This window comes from Delphinapterus leucas, chromosome 11 (genome assembly GCF_059928025.1).
Source record: "Delphinapterus leucas isolate spDelLeu-1000000601 "Yukka" chromosome 11, BTC_Dleu_Yukka2, whole genome shotgun sequence".
Classification (NCBI taxonomy): Eukaryota; Metazoa; Chordata; class Mammalia; order Artiodactyla; family Monodontidae; genus Delphinapterus; species Delphinapterus leucas.
The window spans coordinates 94,094,038-94,121,159 of NC_143139.1; the positions used below are offsets into that span (position 1 = coordinate 94,094,038).

Sequence of the window (27,122 nt, forward strand, 5' to 3'; positions counted from 1 at the left end):
TCCTGTAATAATAAACAATGACATTGAAGATCACATCTGTACCCCAGCTACCAGCCTCATCTCTTGCCACTTACCTGTAATATACTCCTTCCATCTCTGGCTGTATACTTCCCCAAGTGTTCCTTACTTTATCAGATGGCCATGCCTTTGTGCAAGTCATTCCCTTTGCCTGCCCTCTTCTCCTAACGTGGTTAATTTGTCCTTCAAGATCCATCGTAGGTTCATCTCCTGTAATTCATTGCACTCAGTTTAAAATAATAAAACAGAAGAATCCTTCAAAGTGTCCTGGGTATTCAGTGCTCCTTTAAGTGCCTGCATGCTTTTTCTTACATACTGCTTCCTCACACTGCATTACCTGGCAATTTCCTGCTTAAACTTTCAGGCTCTGCTCAGGGGTCACCTCTGGAGGAGCCTTTTTGCTCTATCATCAGAGTTCCCTGCTTTCTTCCATCTTGCCTTGTGCATGCCTCTATTGTAAGATTTTTCATAGTGCTCTATACGATAGTATATATCTGGAAGTAGTGCTGTTTAGTAGCTTGGTTTTATTTTTTTATTTATTTTTAAAATTTATTTGTTCATTTATTGGCTACATTGGGTCTTCATTGCTGCACGCGGGCTTTCTCTAGTTGTGGCAAGCAGGGGCTACTCTTGGTTGCGGTGCCGGGGCTTCTCTTTGCAGTGGCTTCTCGCGGAGCACAGGCTCTAGGCACGCGGGCATCTGTAGTTGTGGCATGCGGGATCAGTAGTTGTGGTTCACAGGCTCTAGAACGCAGGCTCAGTAGTTGCGGTGCATGGGCTTAGTTGCTCCGCGGCATGTGAGATCTTCCCGGACCAGGGCTCAAACCCGTGTCCCCAGCATTGGCAGGCGGATTCTTAACCACTGTGCCACCAGGGAAGTCCCGGTAGCTTGGTTTTAGAATTAAATAGCCTAAGTTCTAAACCTGACTTTACCACTTTCCAGTTTTGAAACCTGCTATCAGTTATTTAACCTTCGTAAGCCTCGGTTTCCTTAGGTGTAATTTGGGGATAATAATAGTCCCTTCCTTATAGGGTTGTTTTAGGACTAGATGAGAGAATACTTCTGAAATGCTTACCCAGTATTCAGAACATAGGTGGCCCTGAATAAATACTACTTATTATTATATCTGTCTCCACTACACTTTGTTTAAGACTGTCTCTTATTTACCTCTGAAACCCAATATTTAGCCCAGAACCTGGCAGGGAGTAGACTGATGAATAAATTACCAGCTCAAAACTCTCCCCTCCTGTTTCACTCTTCTCAGTGGCACTGTCGTTGCCTTTAGAGTCATCTTTAACTTTCGTTCTCATTTAAAACAAGAAATTTGTTGTGTATTTTATCATGATCCAGGCACTGTGTAAGGCCCTGGGTGAAAAAGAGAAAAAGATACTGTCTCTATCCATCGGAGCTTACAGTATAATAGGGGAAGTAGTTTAAAAGTAAAACAAAAATACTAGAGTCTGTAGGCTCATTTTACCATTTGCTCTACCTTTGTTTATGGTTGTAAATTTTCAAAATAAATTTTAAAGTAAATACATGAATATGTGTAATTATTAAATGTTATGTGCTACAAAGAATAAAGTGGTCTGGGGAGTTTATATTTAAGCTGAGACTGGAGATTGAGAAGGAGCCAGCTAGAGGAGAGGGTGTTTGACCAGGGAGTAGCATGTACCGTGTTATAGGAGAGCAAGTCTTAGCATAGTCAAGAAATTGAAAGGTCAGTGCGTATTAGAGCAGGGACGAATGGAGAGAGCTGATGATAGTGAGCAAATAAGCAGAGTCCATATCACTTGGGATTTTGAAGACCAAGAGGAGGAGTTCAGATTTTATTCCTGTTACAGTGTGATGCTGTTGAAGACTTGTAAGTATGGAATAAGCTGACCTAATTTATTGTTTTTTTAAATGTGTCTGTCAAAAAGATTGGAGGAAAACATAACCATACAAAATCTATGGGATGCAGCAAAAGCAGTTCTTAGAGGGAAGTTCATAGCGATACAGGCCTTTTTCAAAAACAAGAAAAATCTCAAATAAACAACCTAACCTACCACCTAAAAGAACTGGAAAAAGAAAAACAAAAAGATTGGAAGGAGACAAGGATGGGAGCAGAGATGCCAGTTGAAGCTATTGCAGTAGGCAAGAGATGATAATAGCAAGAGAGAAGGAGAAAAAGGAACACATTTGAGAAATATTTTGGAAATAGACTCAGTGGGACTTGTTGGTGGATTAGAAGTGGGAGAGGAGGGAGAGATAGGAATAAAGATTTATGGCTTGAGAGCTGTATATTGTGTTATTTATTGAAATTTACTAAAACAAATGTTTTGGGAGGAAAGTAAACAGTCAAAATTGATTATATTAAGTTTGAGATGCTTTAAGGAGTCGAAGTGGAAGTGTCAAGTAAGTAATTGAATATGGGAGAACTAAAGTTCCAAAGGAAGTTCCATGCTGCAGATATAAATTTGAAAGGTTTTACTGTAAGGATAATAATTAAAGCCGTGGGAATGGATGCTACCATTTAAGGAGAGAATAAAGGAAAGGGGGCTTGGTATTAAATTCTGAATTACTTAACATTTAGAGAATAGGTCAGAGAAGGATGAAGATGAGAAGTAAGAGTCGTAAAATACAAAGAAGGAAAACCAGGGACGTGAGATGCCACAGAAGCCCTGTATCCCTAGCCAATGCCTAGAACAGTGCCTGACCAGGGCTAGTGTTCAGTAATCATTGGTTGAATGAAATCAAGAGATTATTTCGAGAAGGAGGGAAAGATTAACAGAATTTAGTGCTGCTGAGAGACCTAGTAGGATGAGGGCATAAACTATTCGTTGGATTGGTGGGATAGATATTGCTTGTGATGGAGGCAGAAGTCATATTGGAATGGATTGAACAGAACATGAATTGGAGGTGAGAAAGTGCAGATAGTATTTATTTACTTAACCACTTTAACAAAATTTGGCTGTGAAAAGAGTAGAGAAATGGAGTTGTACCTGAAGGGGAGTATGGGATCAAAGAAGAATTTTTGTTTGTTTCTTAAGAGGGGACATACTAGAGCTTAAATCTATTATATAGATGGGAATGATCCAGGAAAGAGTGAGTGACAGTTGGAAGGAAAAGAGGAGATAATTATGAGATTGGAGTTTATGAGTAGGGAAGAAGGGAGGTGATCAAGAGTGTAAGCAGAGGGATTGTTCTTCAGTAGGAGGAGGAGGGTCACGTCTGTTGAAACGGAGGAAAGAAGGGAAAACGCGCACAGATTCACATAGGTTTATACAAGTGGTCATGAGAAGATGACAAATTTCTAGTTTTAGGCTTGTTTAGGTTCTCAATGGAGAATCAAGGACATTAGCTGAAAGAGATGGGAAGGCTGTAAAGGAGGGAAAAATGGGTAAGAAAGAGCTTTGTTGGAGAGGGGAGGAATTAGAAATCGAGTTTACTAGTGAAATCTAGTAGGATTGCCAGCTAAGATTGAGTGCCCATTTAGTGACTTTGAATTTATGGTGAAAGTAGTCTTCCTAGTTGAATGTTTTTTCATCAATATTCTTGGTATGGAGAAGGCAGTTTCTTGAGTTCTGGAATTATGGAGTTTGAAAAAAAGAGACCTTGGAAGAGGATTGAGGGTTCTTGCAAGGGAGTGATCATAATTTTTAACTATGAAATCTAAGCTAGATAAAGAGAAAAAATTGGGAGAGGGAAGATGGGGTCAAAGGAATTGAAGGTCTTATGGCAATTGAAGAGTCAGTTTCATGGGGCACTTGAGCAAGTGAACTAGAAGGATCAAATAGTGGATTGAGTTTGGTGTGACAGTGGGAGGATGTGGCTGAGGCAGAGGGAGGGAGAAGGTCCTTGGAGCTGAGCAGTTTACAGAACTGGGAGGCAAGGTGTTTGCCTGGGTTACCCATTTGGATGCTGAGGTTATGTTGAATGTGATGACTAAGTGTGCTGGAGAGTTTAACACTGAGACAGATGTGCTAAAATATCAGAGAGTGATAAGTGTTCTGCAAATAATTAAAATTGGACTCTGGGATAGACAGCTTCTTCAGACTGGGTGGCCAGGGAAGGCCTCTCTGAGCAGGTGACATCTATGGTCAAATCTGACTGATGAGCTGATGAGTGGAGAGAATACTTCTGGCAGAGGGAACAACTAGTACAAAGGCTCTCTAAACTGGATACAAACCCCTCACTTCTGAGGAACAGAAGGGAAGCCAGTAAAGCTGGAGCTTATTCCACCAAAAAAGGGTGAAATGAAATGAAATGAGGTTGGAGTGCGGTAGGAGGGTGAAGGGTTTTGAAACTCACAGCCTGGAGCTTATGTGCGGTAATGTGGTAGCCAGCCTCCAAGATGGCCCTGAGGATCCTCTTGAGTTCATGCTTTTGTGTAACCCTCTCTCACATTGAATAGGGCTAGCCTGTGTAACCAATGAGATATTGAAGCAGTGATGGTATGTGATTTCCAGTGCTAGGTTGTAAGAGACATTGCAGTTTCTGCTTTGCTCTCTTAGACCACTCATCTGAGGGAAGGCAGCCTGCCACATTGGAAGGACATGTAAATAGCCTGTGGGAAGGTTCACATGGAGAGGAACTGAGGCCTCAAGCTAACAGACACCATGTGAGGGAGCCATTGTGTAAGGGGCTCCTCCAGCCCCAGATAGACCTTCAGGTGACTGCAGCCTCTCATGTGTATTTCATTCGTGAATATTCTGGTGTATATGTCTGAAAGCTAAGGACTCATTAAAAAAAAAAACCAAGCATAAGCATAATGCAGTTATCACATCTAAAAAATTAATAATTCCTTAATATCACATCAAAAAATCAGTATTCAGTTTTCCCCTGATTTTGTAAATTTGATTTGTTTGCATCAGGATCCAAACAAGGACCAAAGTACCATTTGGTTAATGTTTCCTAAGTCTTTTTTTATCTGTAGGGTTCCCTCTCTTCTTCCCCACAATTTTTCTAAAAATTAACTCGATCATGTGTCCAGTAGTTTCTCACCTTCTGGATTTTGCTAATTGCATCCCCATGGTGTGTTTAACGTGTTCCTCTAGTATTTCATGTAAACTGGTAGTTATATCTAGAGGCTTGTTCTAGTTCAGGTTCTTTCTGTTTGGCAAGAATACTTTATAGGAGGTGGTGTTTACTTCCATTAGGAGGCATAATAAGCAGTTGTTGTCTCATCTTACTGTGATGTTAACAGGTATTAAAGATCCGTGCCTTGCTGTGTTATTCTATGTTGCAAAATGGTGATATTCTAACTCTGTCATTTGTCTTCATTAATTAGCTGGAGAAACTTTCCCATATCACCTCTGTGGTTAATCTGAGGTACACTTCATTCAGGAAAGGCAGGAAAAATGCTTGATTTCTTTCCCTTTACTTACCAGTTTTCAGAATAATAAGTTGGTTCCCTAGCATCATCCAAAGGAGACCAATGAGTTTGTTTAAAAATAGTATCATGAACTCATGGATTTTTAACATATTTGATATATGTGAAACCATTGCAGTGATTATTTTTATTGATGCTTCAGATTGTCCCATTTTTAACTGGTGGGAGGAGGCTCTTCAAGTTGACTTCTGGAGGCTTTTTATAGATAACATCCTTGCTTTTTGATATGTAAGATGTCTGGGGCTTATCTTGTACGTTTTCTGTCCCAGTTCTGAATCAGATGTTTCTTTGAGGAGCTCTGGTTCCTTTCAGTGGTAAAGGCTGTATGTGAATTTTGGATGCTTGATCATGTATATCACACTTTTTAATAGATGCTAATCAGAATGTATAAAGAGTTCAAAAAAGGTCTTCTTTCACTTTGAGTTCAAATGGATAGAAATGCTATTTTTCTTAATCTAAGAAATATGGAATGTTTTTGTTTGTTTGCAGGAAAATAGGAAAATGAAGGCTTTAGATAGAAAAAAATAAAGTTTTAACTTCTCTTTTAAATTGTGTGTCCTTCTTCTGCCATACTTTATTCATTATGTCCAGTGAAGAGAAATGCTAACAAGCTTTTCATATTTCTGGCTACATAAAATGAGGTAGTGTTTAAAGATTATCATTATAGCTTTTGGTTTATGTATTTCTTAAGTCTCTTTTTATCTCTAGATTCCCCCTTCCACAGACACATTTCTCCCACAGACACATGTCTTCTTGGCATTTTTAGGAGGGTATAGTATTTTATTTTGAAATTTTTTGCTTTATCATAATACTCTTGGCTTATGCTACATCACTAGTGAAAAAAGCAGTTTTTGTGACAGGCATAAGGAAGCCTTGTTTCTGGATATTTTGATCATTAAAACTCATTATATATAGAGAGGGAAATGAATTCTACAATTTGAATGATTATATATTTAAATTATAAATCAAGTTAGAGGAGAATGAAATACTGCCCGCCTTATGAGAAGACTCTGGAATACAGATTTTTTCCCCATATTTAACAATTTGATCCTTCCCTTTTCCCCAGTATTCAGGATCTAGTTCATCAGTTTTATATATGATGCATTAAACTTTTCATTCACTCATTCATTCATTCATTCATTCATTCAACAAATACTCATTGAGCACCTACTCTACACCAGACATGGTGCTAGGAACTGGGAATGAAGAAATAAGCAAAGCAGGGAATTCCCTGGCAGTCCAGTGGTTAGGACTTGGTGCTTTCACTGCGGTGGCCTGAGTTTAGTCCCTGGTTGGGGAACTAAGATCCCACAAGCTCCGTGGCACAGCCAAAAATAAAGAAGAAAGAAATAAGCAAAGCCTTTGCTGACCATCACAGAACTTTTTATCTTGTGGGAGAAAGACGGTCAAGCAGTCACATTACTACATATGTAGTAGTATGTAGTAATACCAAACCCTGATAATTGCCTTTTAGGAAAATATAGGGAGCTGTAAGAGTGATACACAGGGGGATCTGTCTCGGTCTGGGAGGTTAGGGAAGGCCTCTCTGAGAAAGTAACATTTAAGCAAAGACTGGATGGAAAAGTAGGAGTTGGCCAGATGGTCATTTGGAGCAAGAGCCTTCATGTAAAGGGACTCACATGTGGAGGTACTAAGGGAAGAAGGAGCTTGAACCCTTGGAGGAACTGAGGAAGGCTTGTTTGCTGGAGACAGAGAGGAAGGCAGGGTGGTAGGAAAGAAGCTGGAGATGTAGGCAGGCCTGGGTCTTGCAGGGTATTGTCGGCCTCATTCTCCCCTAGAGATCCAGAAGTCCAGCCACTTAACCATCGGTGACCCAGACTCTAAGGCCCAGGCAGGCCTCCACATAACACTTCCCGGGACCCATTGGTCCTTCTCCTGGGAGAGTATGGGGAACCTCTGAGTTCAGCTTCTCTCCCCCTACTTCTTGAGGGTCCTTTCTTTTTTCTTTCTTTTATTTTAATTGAAGTATAGTTGATTTACAATGTGTGCTAGTTTCTGGTGTACAGCAAAGTGATTCAGTTTTATATATATATATATATATATATAATATCTATCTATATATATTGTCTTTCAGATTCTTTTCCATTATGGTTTATTACAAGAGACTAAGATATTGAATATAGTCCCTGTGCAATACAGTAGGACCTCATTGTTTATTTTATATATAGTAGTTTGTATCTGCTAATCCCAAACTCCTCATTTATCCCTCCCTCCTCCGTTTCCCCTTTAATAACCACAAGTTTGTTTTCTATGTCTGTGAGTCTATTTCTGTTTTGTAAATAAGTTTATTTGTATAATTTTTTAGATTCCACATGTGATATATGATATTTGTCTTTCTCTGTCTGACTTACTTCACGACGTATGACAATCTCTAGGTCCATCCATGCTGCTGCAAATGACATTATTTCATTCTTTCTTATGGCTGAGTAATATTCCAGTGTATATACGTACCACATCTTCTTTATCCATTCATCTGTTGGTGGACACTTAGGTTGCTTCCATGTCTTGGCTTTTGTAAATAACGCTGCTGTGGACATTGGAATGCATGTATCTTTTCGAGGGTCCTTTCTTAATAAGGGAATAGTTTAAAAATTATTCCTGCCTACTTTGTACCTAAGAGTGAAAGAGATTTTATTATAAACAGAATTATTTTGGACTGATCTTCAGAAACCTTTCCTCCAACAATTGTACGTTTAAAATTTTTTCATGTCTCATCTGATCCTCACAGCAAGTGTATAAGGTAGATATTTATTATTTTCCTCATAATATATAAAAGGTACTGAAGCTCTGAAAAATTAGACAGTGCCCAAGGTCAACTTAACAAGTAGTAAAAGGACTTCCCTGGTGGTCCAGTGGCTAAGACTCTGCACTTCCAGTGCAGGGGGCCTGGGTTCAATCCCTGGTCAGGGAACTAGATCCCACATGTTGTAACTAAGAGTTCACAAGCTGCAACTAAAAGATCTCACATGCCGCAGCTAAAGATCCCACATGCCACAATGAAGATCCCGCATGTGGCAACGAAGATCCCGTGTGCCGCAACTAAGACCCGGGGCAGTCAAATAAATAAATAAATATTTTTTAAAAAAACAAGTAGTAGTATAACAAACAGTAACTGGATACTATGTCTTCTAACTACAAAACCAGTGGTCTTTGTGCTCTGTTCCTCCATTCGCTTTGAATGTGAGGGCTTCTAGCATATTTTGATGTTAATATTTGCATTTTATGTTTTTTTAAATTGAAGAATAAATCATAAAACCTTAGGAAGGAAGGGAAATAAGGTAGAGGGGACGGGGATAGGAGCAAGACTGCTTTGAGTATAGTGTATTTGTAGATTTGACTCCGTGCAATTACTTAAATATTATAAGGCAAAGTTAATTTTCTTTAAAAAAGCAATCCTTGAAAATTGAAAATAACAAGAAACAAAGGACCTAAAATTTAAAACTCAGTAATTTGAACGTTATATCCTTAATGGTATATACCCTAAGGACAAAAAAAGAACTGCAAAAAACAACAGCAAAACAACAAAACCCTTCAAGTGTACCCATATATAATTGGCGATGGTATCAGTATTGTCATTCAGAGATTGTTGTGTGTGTATTGTCAGATAAAGTAAATGAGTACTTATGTGATATTTTATCATTTCCAGTATTGTTGCGACTCCGATTCTCAACATAGGTGAAAGGAGATGCAGATATAAAATAAAAGAAGTTAATTAAAGCCATGTTAGGGCTTCCCTGGTGGCGCAGTGGTTGAGAGTCCGCCTGCTGATGCAGGGGACACGGGTTCGTGCCCCGGTCCGGGAAGATCCCACATGCCGCGGAGCGGCTGGGCCCGTGAGCCATGGCCGCTGAGCCTGCGCGTCCGGAGCCTGTTGCTCCGCAACGGGAGAGGCCACAACAATGAGAGGCCCGCGTACCGCAAAAACAAAAACAAACAAAAAACCATGTTAACTTGGTTTTTTAAAAAATAGGCTTATTTTTCTAGAGCAGTTTTAGGTTCACAGTAAAATTGAGCACAAAGTACAGAGTTTCCATATACCTCCTTCCCCACACCCAACCCCTAGTTTCCCCTGCTATCAACATCCTGCACCAGAGTGGTACACTTGTTACCATTGAAGAACCTGCAATGACACATCATTGTCACCCAAAATCTACAGTTTACATTAGGGTTCATTCTTGGTGCTGTATATTCTTTGGGTTTTAACAAATGCTTAATGACATGTGTCCACTATTACAGTATCATACAGAGTAGTTATCACTGCTCTAAAAATCCTCTGTGCTCCCCCTATTCATCCCTCCCTCCAACGAAGAACCCCTGGCAACCTCTGATCTTATTTCTACCTCCATAGTTTTCCTTTTCCAGAATGTCGTGTAGTTGGAATCATACGGTATGTAGCCTGTTCAGATTGGCTTCTTTCACTTAGTAATATGTATTTAAGTTTCCTCCGTGTCTTTTCATGGCTTGATAGCTCATCTCTTTTTAGTGCTGAATAATCCATTTTCAGTTTATTTATCAATTCACTTACTGAGGCACATCTTGCTTGCTTCCAAGTGTTGGCAATTATGAATAAAGCTGCTGTAAACGTCAGTGTGCAGGTGTTTGTGTGGAAATAAGTTTTCAGTTCCTTTGGGTAAATATCAAGGAGTGTGATTGCTGGATCATAAAACTGTAGTTTTGTAAGAAACCGCCAAGCCATCTTCCAGAGTGGCTGTACTATGTACTGCATTCCCACCAGCCATGGTGAGCATTCCTGTTGCTCCATATCCTTGTCAGCATTTGGTGTTGTCACTGTTTTAATTTTTGGCCATTCTAATCAATGTGCAGTGGTATCTCGTTGTTTAATTCATGATTCCCTAATGACATATAATGTTGAGCGTCTTTTCATTTGCTTATTTGCCATCTGTGGGTCTTCTTTGGTGATGTGTCTTGTTCAGGTCTTTTGACCATCTTTTAATTGGGTTGTTCATTTTCTTATTGTTTTAAGCATTCTTTGTATATTGTAGGTGACAGTCCTTTATCAGATATGTCTTTTGCAAATACGTCTTTCACATTCAGTGGCTTGTCTTCTCATTCTCTTGATTAACTTGATTTTGAATTGGAAGTTTTTGGAAGAACTCTTGATATATTTTATCTTAAAAAAAAACAAAACTAAAAAACTACCTGCGACCTTATTCCACTGAAAAGCCCTGGAAGCAATGATCAACCCAGTAGCCGTATGTAACCCTAGTGCCCAAATTACAGTCTCAAAATACCAATTCTCACAAAAGGAAGCAGGATTCCTTGGATAGCTTATCTAGTTCTGCAGTAGGAATTATACAAGATAAAGCTAAACCTAGAATTTCTTGTTACACCATATTACAAGGAGGTCATCAAAGACTATAAGGTCATATCAAAAGGGCCCAAGAACATACATGAAGAGACTCCCTTTGGCCAGTGATGAGACAATTTGAATACCAATAAAAACATTAACTGATACATTTATGAGTTCATGATGATACTTTATAAAAGCTTATTGGTTACCATTTGTTAATGCTGCATTAAGCATATATTTTTCTTTTCCTATACAAATTGATCTGGCTTCTGGATCTGAGTACCAGTTTATAAGAATTACAGAGGACAGAGCAACATGTTAAATACCAACATGGGGGTCTAATAAGAAAAATCCAGACTATAGGAAACCCTACAGGACAAATAGCCTGGTTTCTTCCACAAATAAGTTGCAAAGGAAAAACACATCAAAGCAAACAAACTAACAAAACCTTGTATATTTATGAGACAACTGGAAATTTGAATAGCCACTGGTTACTTGCTGGTATTGGAATTATTAATATTTTTAAGTGTAATAGTGGCAGTGTGAATTTTTAAAGAGGTTTTTTTTTTTTATGTATTAGGGATGAATACTGATGTGTTTATCCATGAAATAGGTTTGGTTTGAAACTAATGCAGAGGCAGGGAGACAGATGTGGGTTGGATACAGATGAAACAGTGTTGGCCAGGAGTTAACAATTATTTAGGCTGGTGATGAGCACATGAAGGTTCATTATATTATTCTGCCTACTTTTGTGCTTAAATTTTTCCATAATAAATTTTTTGGAAATCTCCCCTAAGGATTCATAACCATGAACTGGCCCATGTGTGGATGTGGGATTTGAATTCATACTGTCTGTGTAGCATGAGAAACTCAGGCTAATTTACTTTAAATTGTTCTTGGGTTAATAGTTCCTCCAGGAACCTGACAGAGCAACACAAGTATTCTCAGGAGAAAAAATACCCTACTTAGGACTCAAACAAGTCCCACAAATAAAATTCCACAGAATAGAAGCCCACGATGAAAAATCACAAAGCACTTAGGAAACAAGCCGCGATGAGTGAGTCAGCAGAAATAAAATCACCTGATTTGAAAAGACTATATATTGTCATGATTGGAAACTGAACATAAAGTAAAAATATTTGATATCTTTAAAGCAATAAAAACAGAGATTAAAAGCATAACTAGGTAACTGAGACCATCCGAAATAACTAGGTTGAAAAGTCCCATATGTTGTGGCCGGGTTTTTCAGTTGCTGTGTGTTGTTGTAGAGCTATCTGACTAGCTGTTTTAAAAGATATTAATAACCAGATATGTTTTAAAAAGAACCATTTCAGAACTGAAGAACACGATTATTGAATTTAGTAGTTAATCGACAAGTTAAATAGCAGATTAGACACATGAAGAGAGAACTAATGAACTAGAAGATAGAGCTAAAGAAATTGCCCACAGAAAACCCAGAGAGACAAAGAGAAAATATAAAAGAAAGATTAAGGCATGTGAAAGATAGAATGAGGTCTAACATAACATCTAATCAGAATTCTGGAAGGAGATAATAGAAAAATTGGGAGAGAGGGAGTATTTGAGGAGATAATGACTGAGATTTTCCAAAATTGATGAAAGACTTGAATCCTCTGAATTAGGAAGTTCAAGCAGGATAAAGAAAGAGAAATATCCCCTAAATACATTGGCAAATATAAGATCGTAATAGTGGCCAGAGAGAGAAAGCAGACTGTTCTCAGACTACAGATTGATAGCTGACTTCTCCTTAGCTGGAGTGGAAGCCACGAGACAGAATGCTGCTGTCGAAGTGCTGAGAGAAAAATAATTATCTTTCAAAAATGATGACAAAATCTTTATTTTGAAATAAAGACCATTTTATGATGAATGGAGGAAATAGAAGAGTGTTTTTGAGCTTTCAGTTATAAAACAGTAGTTAAGAGCTTAAGCTCTGGAGTCAGCTTGAGTTCTACTGCCCTTGACTATGTTGTTTAAGCTCTCTGCTTCAGTTTCCTTCTCTATGAAATGGGATGACAGTAATACACTTTGTGGGGTGTTTTAAATAAGCAAATGAGTTATTAAATCTAAAGCGTTGTGACTGGCCCATAGTATGCATTCAATAAATGTTAGGGGTTATATTACCATATTTTATTGAATTTAAGATGCCATCAATTATAAGACATGCCATTATTTTATGCTCCACTAAGAAAAAAGAATGCTGTCAATTAACTGTAAGATATAAGACGGAATTAATTGTAAAACCTGTCTGGATTTCAGAGATGTTAACATATAAAGAAAAAAATACCCATCTCAGAACTGATGGAAGGAATATAGCTTTCCACTTTCCACTCCCACAATAACTAGCTGGTTATTCCAAAATCATTTATTGAATAATTCATCTTTTCTTCACTGATTTAAAGGGTCCTTTTTATCATAATTTCCCTTATATGGTGCGTTTCTTTTCTCCTTGATTGACTAGAGCTTCAGCTATGGAATCAACAAGATTCGTATGTTGGATGAGGGCTAGTGGGAAGGGAGATTGAATGTAAGCAACATAGAGGGTTGTGATATCAGGAATGAATAATTCTTGGGAGAGAGGTTTGGAGAAGAGTTCTTTTTGGATAAGTTGGGTTGGAGATTGGAGGGACATTGTGATAGAAATTCTTATCAGGTTCCCAGATTCTCTCCTCATCTTGGCCAATTCCTTCTTCTCTGCTTCTTTCCAAACCACTAATTCTCAAACTTACGCCTACATCAGAATCATCTGCAGGGCTCCTTAACCGACTGCCGGCCCTGCCCCCAGAGTTTCTGATTCAGTAGGTCGTAGTGAAGCCTGAGAATTTACATTTCTATCCAGTTCCCAGGTGATGCTGATGCTTCTGGTCTGGGGACCACACTTTGAGAACCACTGCTCGAGACCAAGTCCTCTTCTTTTCCATCTAGATTATTCTAACGGCCTCTAGTTTGGGCTTCTTTCCCCAGTTTTCCTGTCCTTGAACGACTCCTGACACAACTTAGGATTATTGTAGTGAGAGCAGAAGTAGAAAGAAAGGAATAAACCTGAATGACATTTCAGAAGAAAGATTAATGGCCTTTGGAGACTGCATCGATGTGAGAGAGAAAGGAGCAGGAAGCAAAAGAGGCATTTTCTGAACATTGCCACCAGATTTACTTTTTTCGAAAACACTTCTTTCATCTTGTTATTTCCCTGTTCAAGAATCTGCAGTGTGATACATCTAAAATGAGATTTATTTGAATAAAATACAACTGACAGTTGACACCCAACCAGTGTGGTTTCTCTTCCTGTGTCTAAGTCAGATCTCATTATGACAAATGATTTTGCAAGTAGAACTCTGCATTACCAAATACTTTCAGGCCCGTGCCAGTGACCTACTTTAAGCAATACCCAATTTAACAATTCCAGTTCGGCAAACTAATTTGGATAGCATTTTAGGACTTGTAGAATTCAATCTGAAATACATTTGTATAAAGACTGTTGATTTCTAAGGGTTAGTTTATACCCTATTTAGAAATCCTGTTTATTGTATGTATATCATTATTTTTTATCTCATTATACACTATGCTTTCTTGTATTTACCTTTTTCTTATGCTTGCTGTTTGGCCATAAAAAAGGGGGAGGCATTGTGCCATATATTTATATTTGCAATTATAAATGCAAATGAGGCAAGAGTGCATGTTTGTACAGGTGGGATGAAATGAACAAATGACAGTGAAAGCCTGTTTATCAAGATCATTATTTGTTGCTCCTGGATTGGAAAATAAGTATAGAGATGGCGCTTTGGGTTTTTAAGATATTTAGTATGTGACATATTTTTATTTTTTAATTTTTAAAAGCTGATTTCTCTTGTTAATTTTATGTTATTTGGTCCCATGTGTGGGTGAGATTTTATTTTATTTTTTTTAATATTTATTTATTTGGCTGTGCTGGGTCTTAGTTGTGGCACTTGGGATCTTCGTTGTCACATGCGGGATTTTTAGTTGCGGCATGTGGGGTCTCTCAGTTGCAGCATGAGGAATCTTTTCTTAGTTGCGGCATGAGAGCTTTAGTTGCGGCACATGAGATCTAGTTCCCTGACCAGGGATGGAACCTGGGCCCCCTGCATTGGGAGCACAGAGTCTTAACCACTGGACCACCAGAGAAGTCCCTGGGTGGGATTTTGAACATGTGGGAAGTATAGCTAACTGTAAAAGAATGCCAAATATTTGTATTTTAAAAAACAACTTTATTATGATATAATTTACATACCATAAATTCACCCATTTTAAGTATGAAATTAAAACATTTTCAGTAAACTTACACAGTTGTGTAGTCATCATCACAACTCACTTTTAGAACGTTTCCATCAGCGCAGAGACCCTTTATGCCCATTTGCTGTCAATCCTTGTTCCAACTCCCATCCCTAGGCAACCACTAATTTACTTTGTCTCTGTAGATTTGCCTTTTGTGAACATTTCATTTAAATGGAATCATAACATATGTAGCCTTCATGGGTGGCTTCTTTTACCAAGCATGTTTTTGAGGTTCACCCATGTTGTGTAGTATGTATCAGTAGTTCGTTCCTTTTTATTGCTGAGTAGTTTTCCACTGGGTGGATGTTCCACAGTTTGTTTATTCATTCACCAGTTGGTGGACATTTAGGTGATTTCCATTTTTTGGCCTATTATGAATAATGCTGCTGTGAACATTCATATATACACAAATGTTTGTTTTGACAGTACATAAATCTTTAATAACCAAATGAGAAAATCAGAAAATTTCATTGCAAAGTATTTTAACCTGAAAATAAAAAATCTTATCTAAGACCATGTCAGATTGCATTTTTACATTATATTAATTCCTTATTATCCCTTAAATCCCTTTCCAGACTTGCAATTCAACAAAATAATCCTGTTGTTTTATTAAGGTGATAAAACTTTATATTGTAGAGCTTCACACTTAAAAAGTATTTTTATAGTCATTATCATTTGAACCTCACAGTAGCCTCACAACAGGTGCATAGGACGAGTATTATTACTTGTCTCTCATTTGTTGCTGCCAGAGGGAGTCTCCATCCATATTCTGAGGTATTTGCTGTAGAAATCTCATCAAGATGATGCTTCCAGTTTGTAGTGTACACACGCAATAGGGCAGCACCAAAGGGCTACTCTTTTCTTTTTTTTTTTTTGGCCACATGGCATGCAGGATCTTAGTTCCCCAACCAGGGATCAAACCCGTGCCCCCTGCATTGGAAGCATGGAGTCTTAACCACTGGACCGCCAGGGAAGTCCCCACAAAAGGACTACTCTTATATGTGATATAGATACATGTTTGCAGTCTTTGTAGCTTATTCATTCCATAGATATTCATTGAGCATCTACTTCATATCAGGCACTGTTCTAAATGTTGGGGATTGAGATGTGAAAGATTTAGTTCCTGCTCTCAAGGAAGTAACTATCCATAAGAGCTGTATAAAGGAAAATAAGCTATAATACTGAGCCATGGGAACCCAGCGGAAGAGTATCTAATCTGGAGGGGCTTTGGGGGATAGGGAGGAGGTTATCAGAGTGTATTGATGATAATAATAGCTAATACCTAGTTAATAATAATACTTGATAATAATAGCTAGTAATAGTAGCTAGATAATAATAATAGCTAATACCTAGCGTTTACTCTCTCCCAGGCATGTTCCAAACACTTTGCATATATTTACTCATTTAATCATTACAGGAACCTGGTGAGGCAGGTAGTATTTTTACCCCTTTTTACAGATGAGGAAGCTACAAAACTAAGGCTGGTAACTTGACCAAGGTCACATGCCCAGTAAATAGCAAATCTGGAATTTGAACCAGGTAGTGAGGCTCTAGAATCTGTGTCTCCTGAAAAGGTGTCTCACTGGAGGTGACACCCAGGCTGTGTCTTGAATGACAGCTTGTACTTAGCCTTGCAGAACGATGATTGGGTTTTGTCTACATGGTTTTCTAGACAAAGAAATACCACGAGTAAAGGTAAAGAAAGCACAGGGTTGAGAACAAGTGTGGCAGGCTCCTTGTACTACTTGTGAAGAAAGGTGGGTGGCAAGAGATAAGACTAGAAGGACAGGACTGGATAATGAAGGGCCATGATGCCAGCTAAGGAATTGGGGTTCTGTCATCTAATTTTTAAAGTTATACCAAAGATAACCACTTTTTCCTTTGTATTAATTTTATTTTTGTTTTGCTTTCATTCTTTTTTATTGTGAAATATATCACACAACCAGAAAGTGCATAAAATACAAATGTAAAACTTAGTTATTTTAAAATAACCACCTCTGAGGTCAAAGAATAGGACATTGCAGGGAGGGACCCAGCAGCTCTTTTTAGTGACTTTTCTAGTGATTCCCCCCCCCCACTCCCACCTACAGGTAACCACTCTTCTGATTTCTTTCTTTCCTTCCTATGTACCTCTAAACATTATAGTTGCGGCTGATTTTGGACAGAGTCACACGCTATATATTGTTTTGTTTGTGGTCATTATGTTTGTGAGATCCATCCATGTTGCTGTGTATGGCTGTTGTTTCTTGACTTTCATTTCTGTATGGTATTCCATTTTATGAATACAGCAGAATATATTTATCCATTCTACTCTTGAGAATATTCGGGTTGTTCCCACTTGGGGGCTATTAAAATAGTGCTGCTCTGAATATTTTTGTATATCTTTTGGTGCACATGTGCATGAATTCTTTGGGGTATATACCTGGGAGAGCAATTGCTGGATCATGGAGTATGTCTGTCTTTAACTTTAGAAGAATAATGCCAAACTGTATTCCAAAGTGGATATAACAGTTTACATTCACACAAGTAGTACATGATTGTTCAGGTTGTTCCATATCCTTGGCCACGCTTGTTATTATCAGACTTTAAAATTTTTAGTTATTCTGGTATATAATGTTATGTCATTATGATTTTCTTTTTTATTTTCCATTGTGATTTTCTTTTGTATTTTTCTTACTATTGAGGCTAGACACCTTTTCATATGTTTATTGGCCATTTAGATAATGTAGTTTGTTTGTTTATTTGGTGATGTGCCTCATCTTGCCTCTTGCCCATTTTCCTATTGTTATCTGCCTTTTTTTTCATTTTAGAACTCTTTATTATTTTGAATATGAGCCCTTTATTGGTTTTATATGACCTGCTTTTTTGTTTTTCTGAGGATGTCTTTTGGTGAACAAAAGCTGAATTTTGGTATCATTATATTTGTCTGTTTTTTGATAATAGATACTTTTTGTTTCCTGTTTAAGAGATCCTTCCCTATGCCTAGGTAATGGAAACCTTATCCTACATTGTTTTCCAAAAGCTTTATTATTTAACTTCCCCTTTGGGGTAGATAGTTCAACTGGAATTGATTTTTGTGTATGGTAATTCTTAATTAACTTATTAGTGCTTCTCTGCCTTTAAGATATTTTTTTATATTTTGTCCAGATTTTCTGGGCTGTTTTTAGCAAGATAGGATGGTTCGTCTGAATTACCTAGTTTACCATTCCCAGAACCAGAAATCTCTTTTAAAGTTTTAGTTTCACTTTGACTTCAAAATGATCCATTCTCTTCTGGTCAAAGAGGCCTTAATAAATATGTTTACTAAAAAAATAAAATAAAGACTGAAAACTATATAGATTCATGATTGTTTTTATTTTTTATATTTTTTATTTAAAAGACCAAAAAAGAAGCTTCTGTTTCATCTGTGCTTCTCTCAGCTATAAAATAACTGTTAGACAACTTAAAGCTTGCTACATAAAATGAACAACTGTACTTATTGCAGGGTAATTTTAGAATGTTATTTTTTAATTTAGAATTTTACCATAGTTATACACTATCGAACACTGATGATAAAACAGTTTAACGATGGTAATGACCCACCCCCCTTTCTCCGTCTATCTATATATTTAAACCTCTTTTTTTGGCCAGAGATGGACTGTATGCAAATCGCATCCGGAATGCTTTTAGTTTGTGCCACAAAATATGAAGAAAATGTTTTCAGTTTATGGCAACTAGATCCATGACATATGATGCTCCGGGAACTGTTTTTACAGTCGCAAGATGCACAGGAACCGAATAGCAAACTCCCATGATTATTGGCAAGGAAAAACTGGCTACGTGGCTGATGTTAAATGTGCTTTTTAAGACAGCCAGATCAAGAAATGTCTGAAGAATTTGAGACTGTAGCAGGGAGATGATTTAGTAGTTAGTAAACACAGCCTTGGGAAGGCCCGGCAAGGCATTTTCTTGTGAGCCATTTACAGCTTCTAGGAGAGCACAGTGTAGGCGCCAGAGAGGAAAGCCTGACGTGGCCTCCAGGGAATGTTGCCGAGGGCAGCAGAGCCTCTTCCACAGGCACAGACGCACCATGGAGTGAGGTGGAGGCTTCTTGTCCCCACCTTGCCCTGCCATTTCTGTCTCTGAGGCTCACGATGGAGGTGAGCCTGGTTGTAGCCAAGATTTTAGGGGTAATCATTGCGTACTTGGAGGTTATGGCTCTCGAGCCACACATTTCCTTCCTGCCCAGCCCTTGCTTATACCATTTTCTTTCTCTTTTAAAATTAATGATCCCCCAAATTGTGATCCATGGATCCCTCCTCACCCTCCATCTAGACCCTTTCAGGAGGTACATGAAATCACAATTATTTAATAACATTAAGATGATATATGCCTTTTAAACTCATTCCTGAGTGTACAGTGGAGTTTTCCAGAGGCTGCATGGCATGCGGTACTGCAAAAGGTTGAATGCAAAAGCAGATGTTAGGATACAGCTGTTGTCTGATATTTGCAAAATATTAAAGTCACTTGCAAAAATGTTAAAAAATGGCACTTTTCTTAAATTTTATATCCTTTAAAATATGATTTTTAATTTTAAAATGTTAACATAATCATTTGTATGTTTAAATATTTATGAATAAATATTTTAAATTTTTCATAGTTTTAATTTTTAATGTAGTAAATATTGATAATTACAACCCACCTAAACAAAAGCTTTTGGGGGTCCTTAATAATTTTTAAGAATGTAAAGAGACCCTGAGCCGAAAACGTTTGAGAATCACTGCTTTAGATCCCGTCAATTCCAGCACGAATCTTCGTTTCTCTCTGAAGGCTGCACAGATTGTCTAGCCCACCATTTTCTCTGCATCCTCAAAACTTCTGTGCCACATAGCTTAGTGCTTAGTTTTTGTGGAATTGATTGGCGTGCTAGTTTTCTTATCAACACTTATCAACAGTGTTAAGACCTCTGAGGACAGGGAGCATAGCTTAAATGAGAGTTTTTTGAGATGTCCACTATATATATTGCTGAGCACAGCATAAATAGTTAATGGTTATTCATATTATTATTATCTTCAATATCAATATTAAAATTTCACTTACTGGTTTAATGGAGAACCAATATGCGTTTGAAATTTTATGAAGAACCTTCATAGAAATAGCTATTTGATTTTTTAAAAACCTACATAAAATATACAGTATGGAAAAAGAATAAAGGCTTTTTGATCATAGATCGTCAATGAATTGGGTACAGAAGCTGAGCATGTTAATCTGTTTGATTCTTATGTGGCCAATGCTTTCAGTAAAACCTGGCCAGAGGCCCTTGCTCTGAAAACGCTGAGCATAGTGCTGGGCATTTTGTAAGCATCAGGAAAGCTGGTTGAGTTGAATCTGCTGTTCCAATAGCTGCCTTTGCTGTTCTTGTAGCTGGCAGTCATTATTCCCTACCATCCCGCCCCCATCTCCAAGTGATTTGCAGTGTGTGTAGGTCTTCAGAGGGTAGCTTTACTTTCTGTTAAAGAATTGACAAGTTGCCCTGGACTAAGTGAGAGGGCATTAGTTCCATTTGACCAAACTGGATTAGTGGTTGAAGGTGAAGCACGTGCCTTTTTCATCATCGCTGCTTCAGACTGAGTTTGTTTTTTATTAGGCAACCCTCCCTGACTTACAAGATATAATAAATTTAGCATCTTTATGCCAGGGTCCTGCTCTCAGTCCCACAGTTTCTTCACAGCTTCTCCCTGGAAGTCTGTGGGTCCATGCAAGTAGCACACTGCCCCGAGAGCCTAGCATAACTTCACCATGGTGTTTCTGGAACAGAGCATGATAACTGGCAGGTGGCTCATTCACTGAATGAATGAATGAATGGATGGAATCTGTAATGTGGCCTTGGATGTATTGTTTTCTTGTTGTTGTTTGTTTCCTTTTAAATATTTATTTATTTGGTTGCATGAGGTCTTAGTTGTGGCAGGTGGACTCTTTAGTTGAGGCTCCAGGGCTCCTTAGTTGTGGCTCACCAGCTCCTTAGTTTTGGCATGCAAACTCTTAGTTGCAGCATGCATTTGGGATCTAGTTCCCTGACCAGGGATCAAACCCGGCCCCCCTGCACTGGGAGTGCAGACTCTTATCCACTGCGCCACCAGGGAAGTCCCCCTGGATATATTGTTACAAGTGATAAGCAGCATCCTTATTTGAGTAAACTAAGAATATTGTATTGAGTTGATTTTCTTTTTCCCCAAAAATGTATGTTTTTATTTCATAAGAGCTTATTGGAATATCCTTTGCACTAGCACTGTTTCAAATGATGGTGATACTGTGATAAAAAGACTTAGCAGTTTCTGCCTTCAGGAAGCTTATGACCTTGTAGTATACACGACATAAACAAGCCTAGTGGAAAAATATACAAGTACGGTTGCTAACCCAGAGGAAGGACCCATCCAGAGAGGAATCAAGACAAACTTCATAGGAAAGGTTTCCCTTTTCTTGCATGTTGAAGGTTGCGAAGAAATTTGCCCTGTGAGTGGGAAGGAGTCCAAGGGGAAACAGCATGTACAAAGTCACAGGCACACGAAGCCATGTGGTGCTTAAGGGAAATTGAAAGCAATGTGGTTTTGTGAAATGAAGCTGAGAGGAGAATGGATCCTGGGCCTTATACCACGCAGTGGGAATCAGATTTCATCTTGAAGATGGATGAGAGACATTGCAAAGGCACTGTGGTTTTGCACTTTACAACGGTAACTCTAATGGCAGTGGGGGTGGGGTGGGTCTTGAGGGTAAAAAAATCAATTAAAAAACAAATGGAATAAATCTGGTGAGAAACTATGCTGGAACTAAGGCAGTGACAGTAGGAATAGGGAAGAACGTACCTGTTGAAATATTTGGGGATTAGAATTGACAGAGTTTAGTGAGAGCAAGATGCTGATGATGGTCCCAGATTTTTATTTGAGTGGGACGCTAGGATTCTGTAGAGAGGTAGATTACTTTGTGTCATTACGTTGCGTTTTTATTTGAGTGGGACGCTAGGATTCTGTAGAGAGGCGAATTATTTTGTGTCATTACGTTGCGTTTTAGGGACCTGTGGAACATGGGGTACAGAAGTCCACTGACATTAGGAAGCTCTATAGATGGCTTTGAAGATTGTAAGAAAGAGGAGCCCTAGAGAGAGATTTGGGAGTCATCAAGATATAGCTAGTAGTTAAATCTGTGGGAGAGAATAAGGACATGAGTTTATAACAGCGGTCCCCAGTCTTTTTGGCACCAGGGACCAGTTTCGTGCAAGACAATTTTTCCACGGACTGGTGTAGGGGGATGGTTCAGGTGGCGATGCAAGTGATGGGGAGTGGCGGGGAGCGGCAGATGAAGCTTTGCTCGCTCGCCCGCCGCTCACCTCCTGCTGTGCGGTCCGGTTCCTAACGCCGAGGACCAGCAGCTGTCCATGGCCCGGGGGTTGGGGACCCCTAGTTTATAATAAAAAGAGAAAGGGAGGATGAATTCCCAAGGAACATACCAATAATGAAAGAACTAGTAGAGAAAGACTGTCCAGCAAAAGAGACTGGAAGGAAATGGTCTAAGTCAAGATAGCAAAACTGATGCATTTGGCCCCTTCTGTGGGATAAAGGGACTAAATATGGTCCATATCAGTTTGAGCATCAGAACTAGGCTCGATCCTTGAAGACAGGAATTGAGTTGGATTCCTTTACCACAACCCCTGTCCAACCCTCCATGTACAGAAGCAGCAGCTTCTCCCCCAGCAACACTCTGCCCATGGTGAGAACCTGAAAATCAACAGTATTGGCAGGGGCCTTGGGCTGGCTGCAAACCTAGGGAGACAGGGGGACCCAGACACAGCCAAGGGACCAGGAACTAAAGCAAGGTGCCCCTGGCCTAGCGACGGGATCTGCAGTATCCTTAACATCAAGATGGGAAAGGAGTGCCCAAATGACAAGGGTTTCAGGTCATTCTAATTTTTAAATGCCAAAGAGAGGTTAAAGCAAAAAATTCAATGATATCCACTGTATTTGACAACAGAGAGTGATAGGGAAAGAAACCAAATTTTGATGCTTAGCAAGTGTATGAGAGACAAGGACACTGACACCACAAATAAAAACTTCTTCTTTTTTTAAAAATTAATTAATTAGGGCTTCCCTGGTGGCGCAGTGGTTGAGAGTCCGCTTGCCGATGCAGGGGATGCGGGTTCGTGCCCCAGTCTGGGAAGATCCCACATGCCGCAGAGCGGCTGGGCCCGTGAGCCATGGCTGCTGCGCCTGTGCGTCCGGAGCGTGTGCTCCACAGCGGGAGAGGCCACAGCAGTGAGAGGCCCACATACTGCAAAAAAAAAAAAAAAAAATTTATTTATTTATTTTTGGCTGCGTTGGGTCTTCGTTGCTGCGTGCAGGCTTTCTCTAGTTGCGGCGAGTGGGGCCTACTCTTTGTTGCGATGCACGGGCTTCTCATTGCAGTGGCTTCTCTTGTTGTGGAGCACAGACTCTAGACACGTGGGCTTCAGTAGTTGTGGCTCACAGGCTTCAGTAGTTGTGACTCGTGGGCTCTAGAGCACAGGCTCAGTAGTTGTGGCGCACGGGCTTTGTTGCTCCACGGCATGTGGGATCTTCCCGGACCAGAGCTTGAACCCATGTCGCCTACATTGGCAGGCGGATTCTCAACCACTGAGCCACCAGGGAAGTCCCAAAAGCTTCTTTTTTAAGAGCTTGAGTAAGAGAGGAAAGAGGGGATGGAGGGTGCAAAAGCTGGAGGAAATTTTAGGATTAAAGGGGATGTTTTTAGGAGTGGGCAGACGTGAACATTTTTTACAGAATTTCCAGAGTGTTGAACTGAAGTAGAAGTGATCGGAAACTGGAAAGCATTTCCAGATCTTGGAACAATAACAACCCTCAGGTATTGGTGGCTAAATAAACCCATCGACCTGTAGCAGAGCAGCCTCCACCTGCTCTCCTTAGAGTTTTGACTCTATCATTGGTGTTAATTAAATAGGTTCCTTTTTGCCCACTTGGGCTGGGTGCCCCGCTTATAGAGCTGGACGTGTGGTACCCTCCCATCTGCCCAGAATCTCCTGGTCTATGCTTGCCTCCTGGGAAGACCTTCCTGGGCTTCTTTGCTGGTGTTTTGCTCCACCCTCACATCTGCTGCCTCACTTAAGGCATCTCTTCCAGACATCTTGCTTGAAGTTAGGCCAGTCGCCAACAAGGTAGACATTCAGGGTTTTCACTTGTGATTCACTTAAAAGTTTACAGGTATATTCTTAATAATCTGCATCTCAAGAATCATGACGGTTATCAAACAGATAACAATGGTGAGTCCTGGGAAGACCAGGGAAGGGAGAGAGAGGACCATGGTCAAGGGCTTTATCCATATTGCTTGAGTTTTTTTGAAATGAGAATTGAAACTAAATTTAAAAGAATCATGCTAAACAACCAAGTTTGAAAATTAAAACTTTATCATATCAGAGGTGTTATTAGTAAATATAGTTTATTGACTTTGTATTTCTTTCAATCCTGTGAAAGATTTCAGTTCTAATTACATCTGTGAGTTTAGTTCCGTACTTAACTGTGGAGGAGCTCTTGAAACCTACTTGAAGTTTTGCAGGGCCTGGGAATTGATTTAGTCCAAGATCCACTGAACCTTCCCACCCCTCTGTGTGAATTTCAAGACCAGTCTGGTTATTCTGCAAGAGAATAGAGAAAACTGGAGCAGTTCAAATAGTTTACTGCCGTGGCTACACATGATCAGATGGAAGGATTGCAGTGTAGTTCTGAACATTTCAAAATGATGTTTGGAAGGAATTTGCCATTACTCATACCTTAGAAGGAAATTAGTGCTGTAGATAACTTCAACTAGATAATTTTAAATGTTGATTTTAGAATTAAATTTTGTTTATCTTGAATATGAGTGCATCTGATACAGAGGTTTACAGCCCTGCGGAGAAAGTAATGAAGCTGTCCTGTAAAAACTGGTTTCCAGAGTACTTGGAAAACTGCCCAGTTCCCCCCGCCTGCCTCTCCTCTGTTTTAACTCCTTTTCCATCACTGACCACCGGCAAGCGTCCGGGACCAACTGCCAAGCAGGCAAAGGACAGAGCTGGCCAGTGTCCTAAGCTTGTCTGTTAGCAAGATATGTAATAATGGGCTACTTTATGAAGTTGGTATAGAATTTAGACTACTGATAAGTCTGGAGAAGAATGTTTAGCCGGGGCAGAAACTAACCACAATAGAGAACTGAAAATGAGTCGGTCTTATCCTGATAGTCTGTAGTTGAGAAAAAATTTAAGAATCCTGTCTTTCTCTGAGGTGCTGAGCGTCACACGTGACCACAAGGTTTACGTCCTCTGTGAGGGCCAGGCCCATCTTGGAAGTTGCAACTAGCTTCATCTTTGCCCAGCGCAGTGTGGAAGCGTCCACACTGCAGTACTGAGTTATTGGAATCACGTCAGGATTCAGTTCAGCTTATGTTCATTGAACTCCTACCCGATACCAAATTCAAAGTTAATGTAAGACATAGATAGTCCTTGTTGTCAAAGAGTTCTGTTGTGTGAAGAAAACAGACCCATGGATATTACCAGTACTATATGGTATTTCTCAGAGGAGGAACACTTAGTGCAACCAGGAAGGGTACAGGAAGCTTTCAGGAGCTAACACCTGAGGCAGATCTTAAAGGAGGAGTAGAAGGGGGACCTCCCTGGCGGTCCAGTGGTAAAGAATCCACCTTCCAATGCAGGGGACGTGGGTTGGATCCCTGGTCGGGGAACTAAGATCCCACATGCCACAGGGCAACTAAGCCCACATGCCGCAACTACTGAGCTCACATGCCTCAACTAGAGAGCCTGTGCGCCACACCTAGAGAGAAGCCCTCACACCTCAACGAAGATCCCACATGCTGCAACTAAGACCCGATGTGGCCAAAAATAGATAAATAAATAGCACCCCTTATTAAAAAAAAAAAAGAGGAGTAGAAGGGAATTAGGCACAGGGCCCTCAGAGGCGTTAGTGAGCAAGGAAACCCTGTGCAGTCCATGTGACTAGAATGTGAAGTGACGATGGGGCTAGAGAGTTCTTGAATTTAACCCTAAGGGTAGTGGGTAGATACTGACTGACTTTTGGCAGTGGTATGCTCGAAGGTCAAATTGCCTTTTTAGAAAGGAAGATTGCTGGGATAACAATGTGTATAAAAGAAGGGTAAAGATAATAATTAAAATGTCACTAATATCACAACACCATTCCATTGAGATTTATTTATTCAAACACTTAAAAAAATAAGCTAAGGTAGAGATGATGAGAGATAAGAGAGCAGCAAGATGCTTTAGAGATTCAGTAAAACACTACCTCAAATGTAGGACTAAAGCTATAATTTATAATCCGTAGCCATGGGAAATGGAATGTGCTTTCTTGGACAGAAACATTAAGTTGATTGTGAAATCAACTAGGGGGCCAGTTGAAATCAGCTAGGGGGCCAGCTTCCAAATAGTGACCATCTTTCTGACGACAGTGTAGCATGTTGAGCAGAATATCCTTCTAGCATTTGTTCTTGCCATTATAAAATGAAGGGGCTGGCCTGGGATCTCTAAATGCCTAATAAATGGCTGTCATTTCATGTATATTTGTATATATATGAGTATATATTTCACATATATATAAAGAGAGAAATATTCCCTCATGAAATAACATTTTCACTGCACTTATTAGCAACTTGCTATCATCTGATTTGATTTTGAAGAGGCCATTCCAGCAATTAATTAGAAACAGATTGGAGCGGAGCAAGAGTAGGCCCAGGAACACCAGCTAAGAGGCCTCCACAAGTAAGAAATGATGACAACAATGAAAATGAAGAGTTATGGGGCTTCCCTGGTGGCACAGTGGTTGAGAGTCCGCCTGCCGATGCAGGGGACACGGGTTCGTGCCCTGGTCCGGGAGGATCCCACATGCCGCGGAGCGGCTGGGCCCGTGGGCCATGGCTGCTGAGCCTGCGCGTCCGGAGCCTGTGCTCCGCAATGGGAGAGGCCACAGCAGTGAGAGGCCCGCGTACCGCAAAAAAAAAAAAAAAATTATGGGTGGATCTGAGATACATATTGTGAAAGCAGGAATGACAGGACTTGCTGATGGACT

At 39.6% G+C, this 27,122-nt stretch overlaps 1 protein-coding gene across 16 annotated transcripts in view; it reads left to right on the top strand.

Annotated features, from left to right (window-relative positions):
* TNRC6B (trinucleotide repeat containing adaptor 6B) overlaps positions 1-27,122 on the top strand; it is a 261,176-nt gene that overhangs the window by 34,813 nt on the left and 199,241 nt on the right. The window lies entirely within an intron of this gene.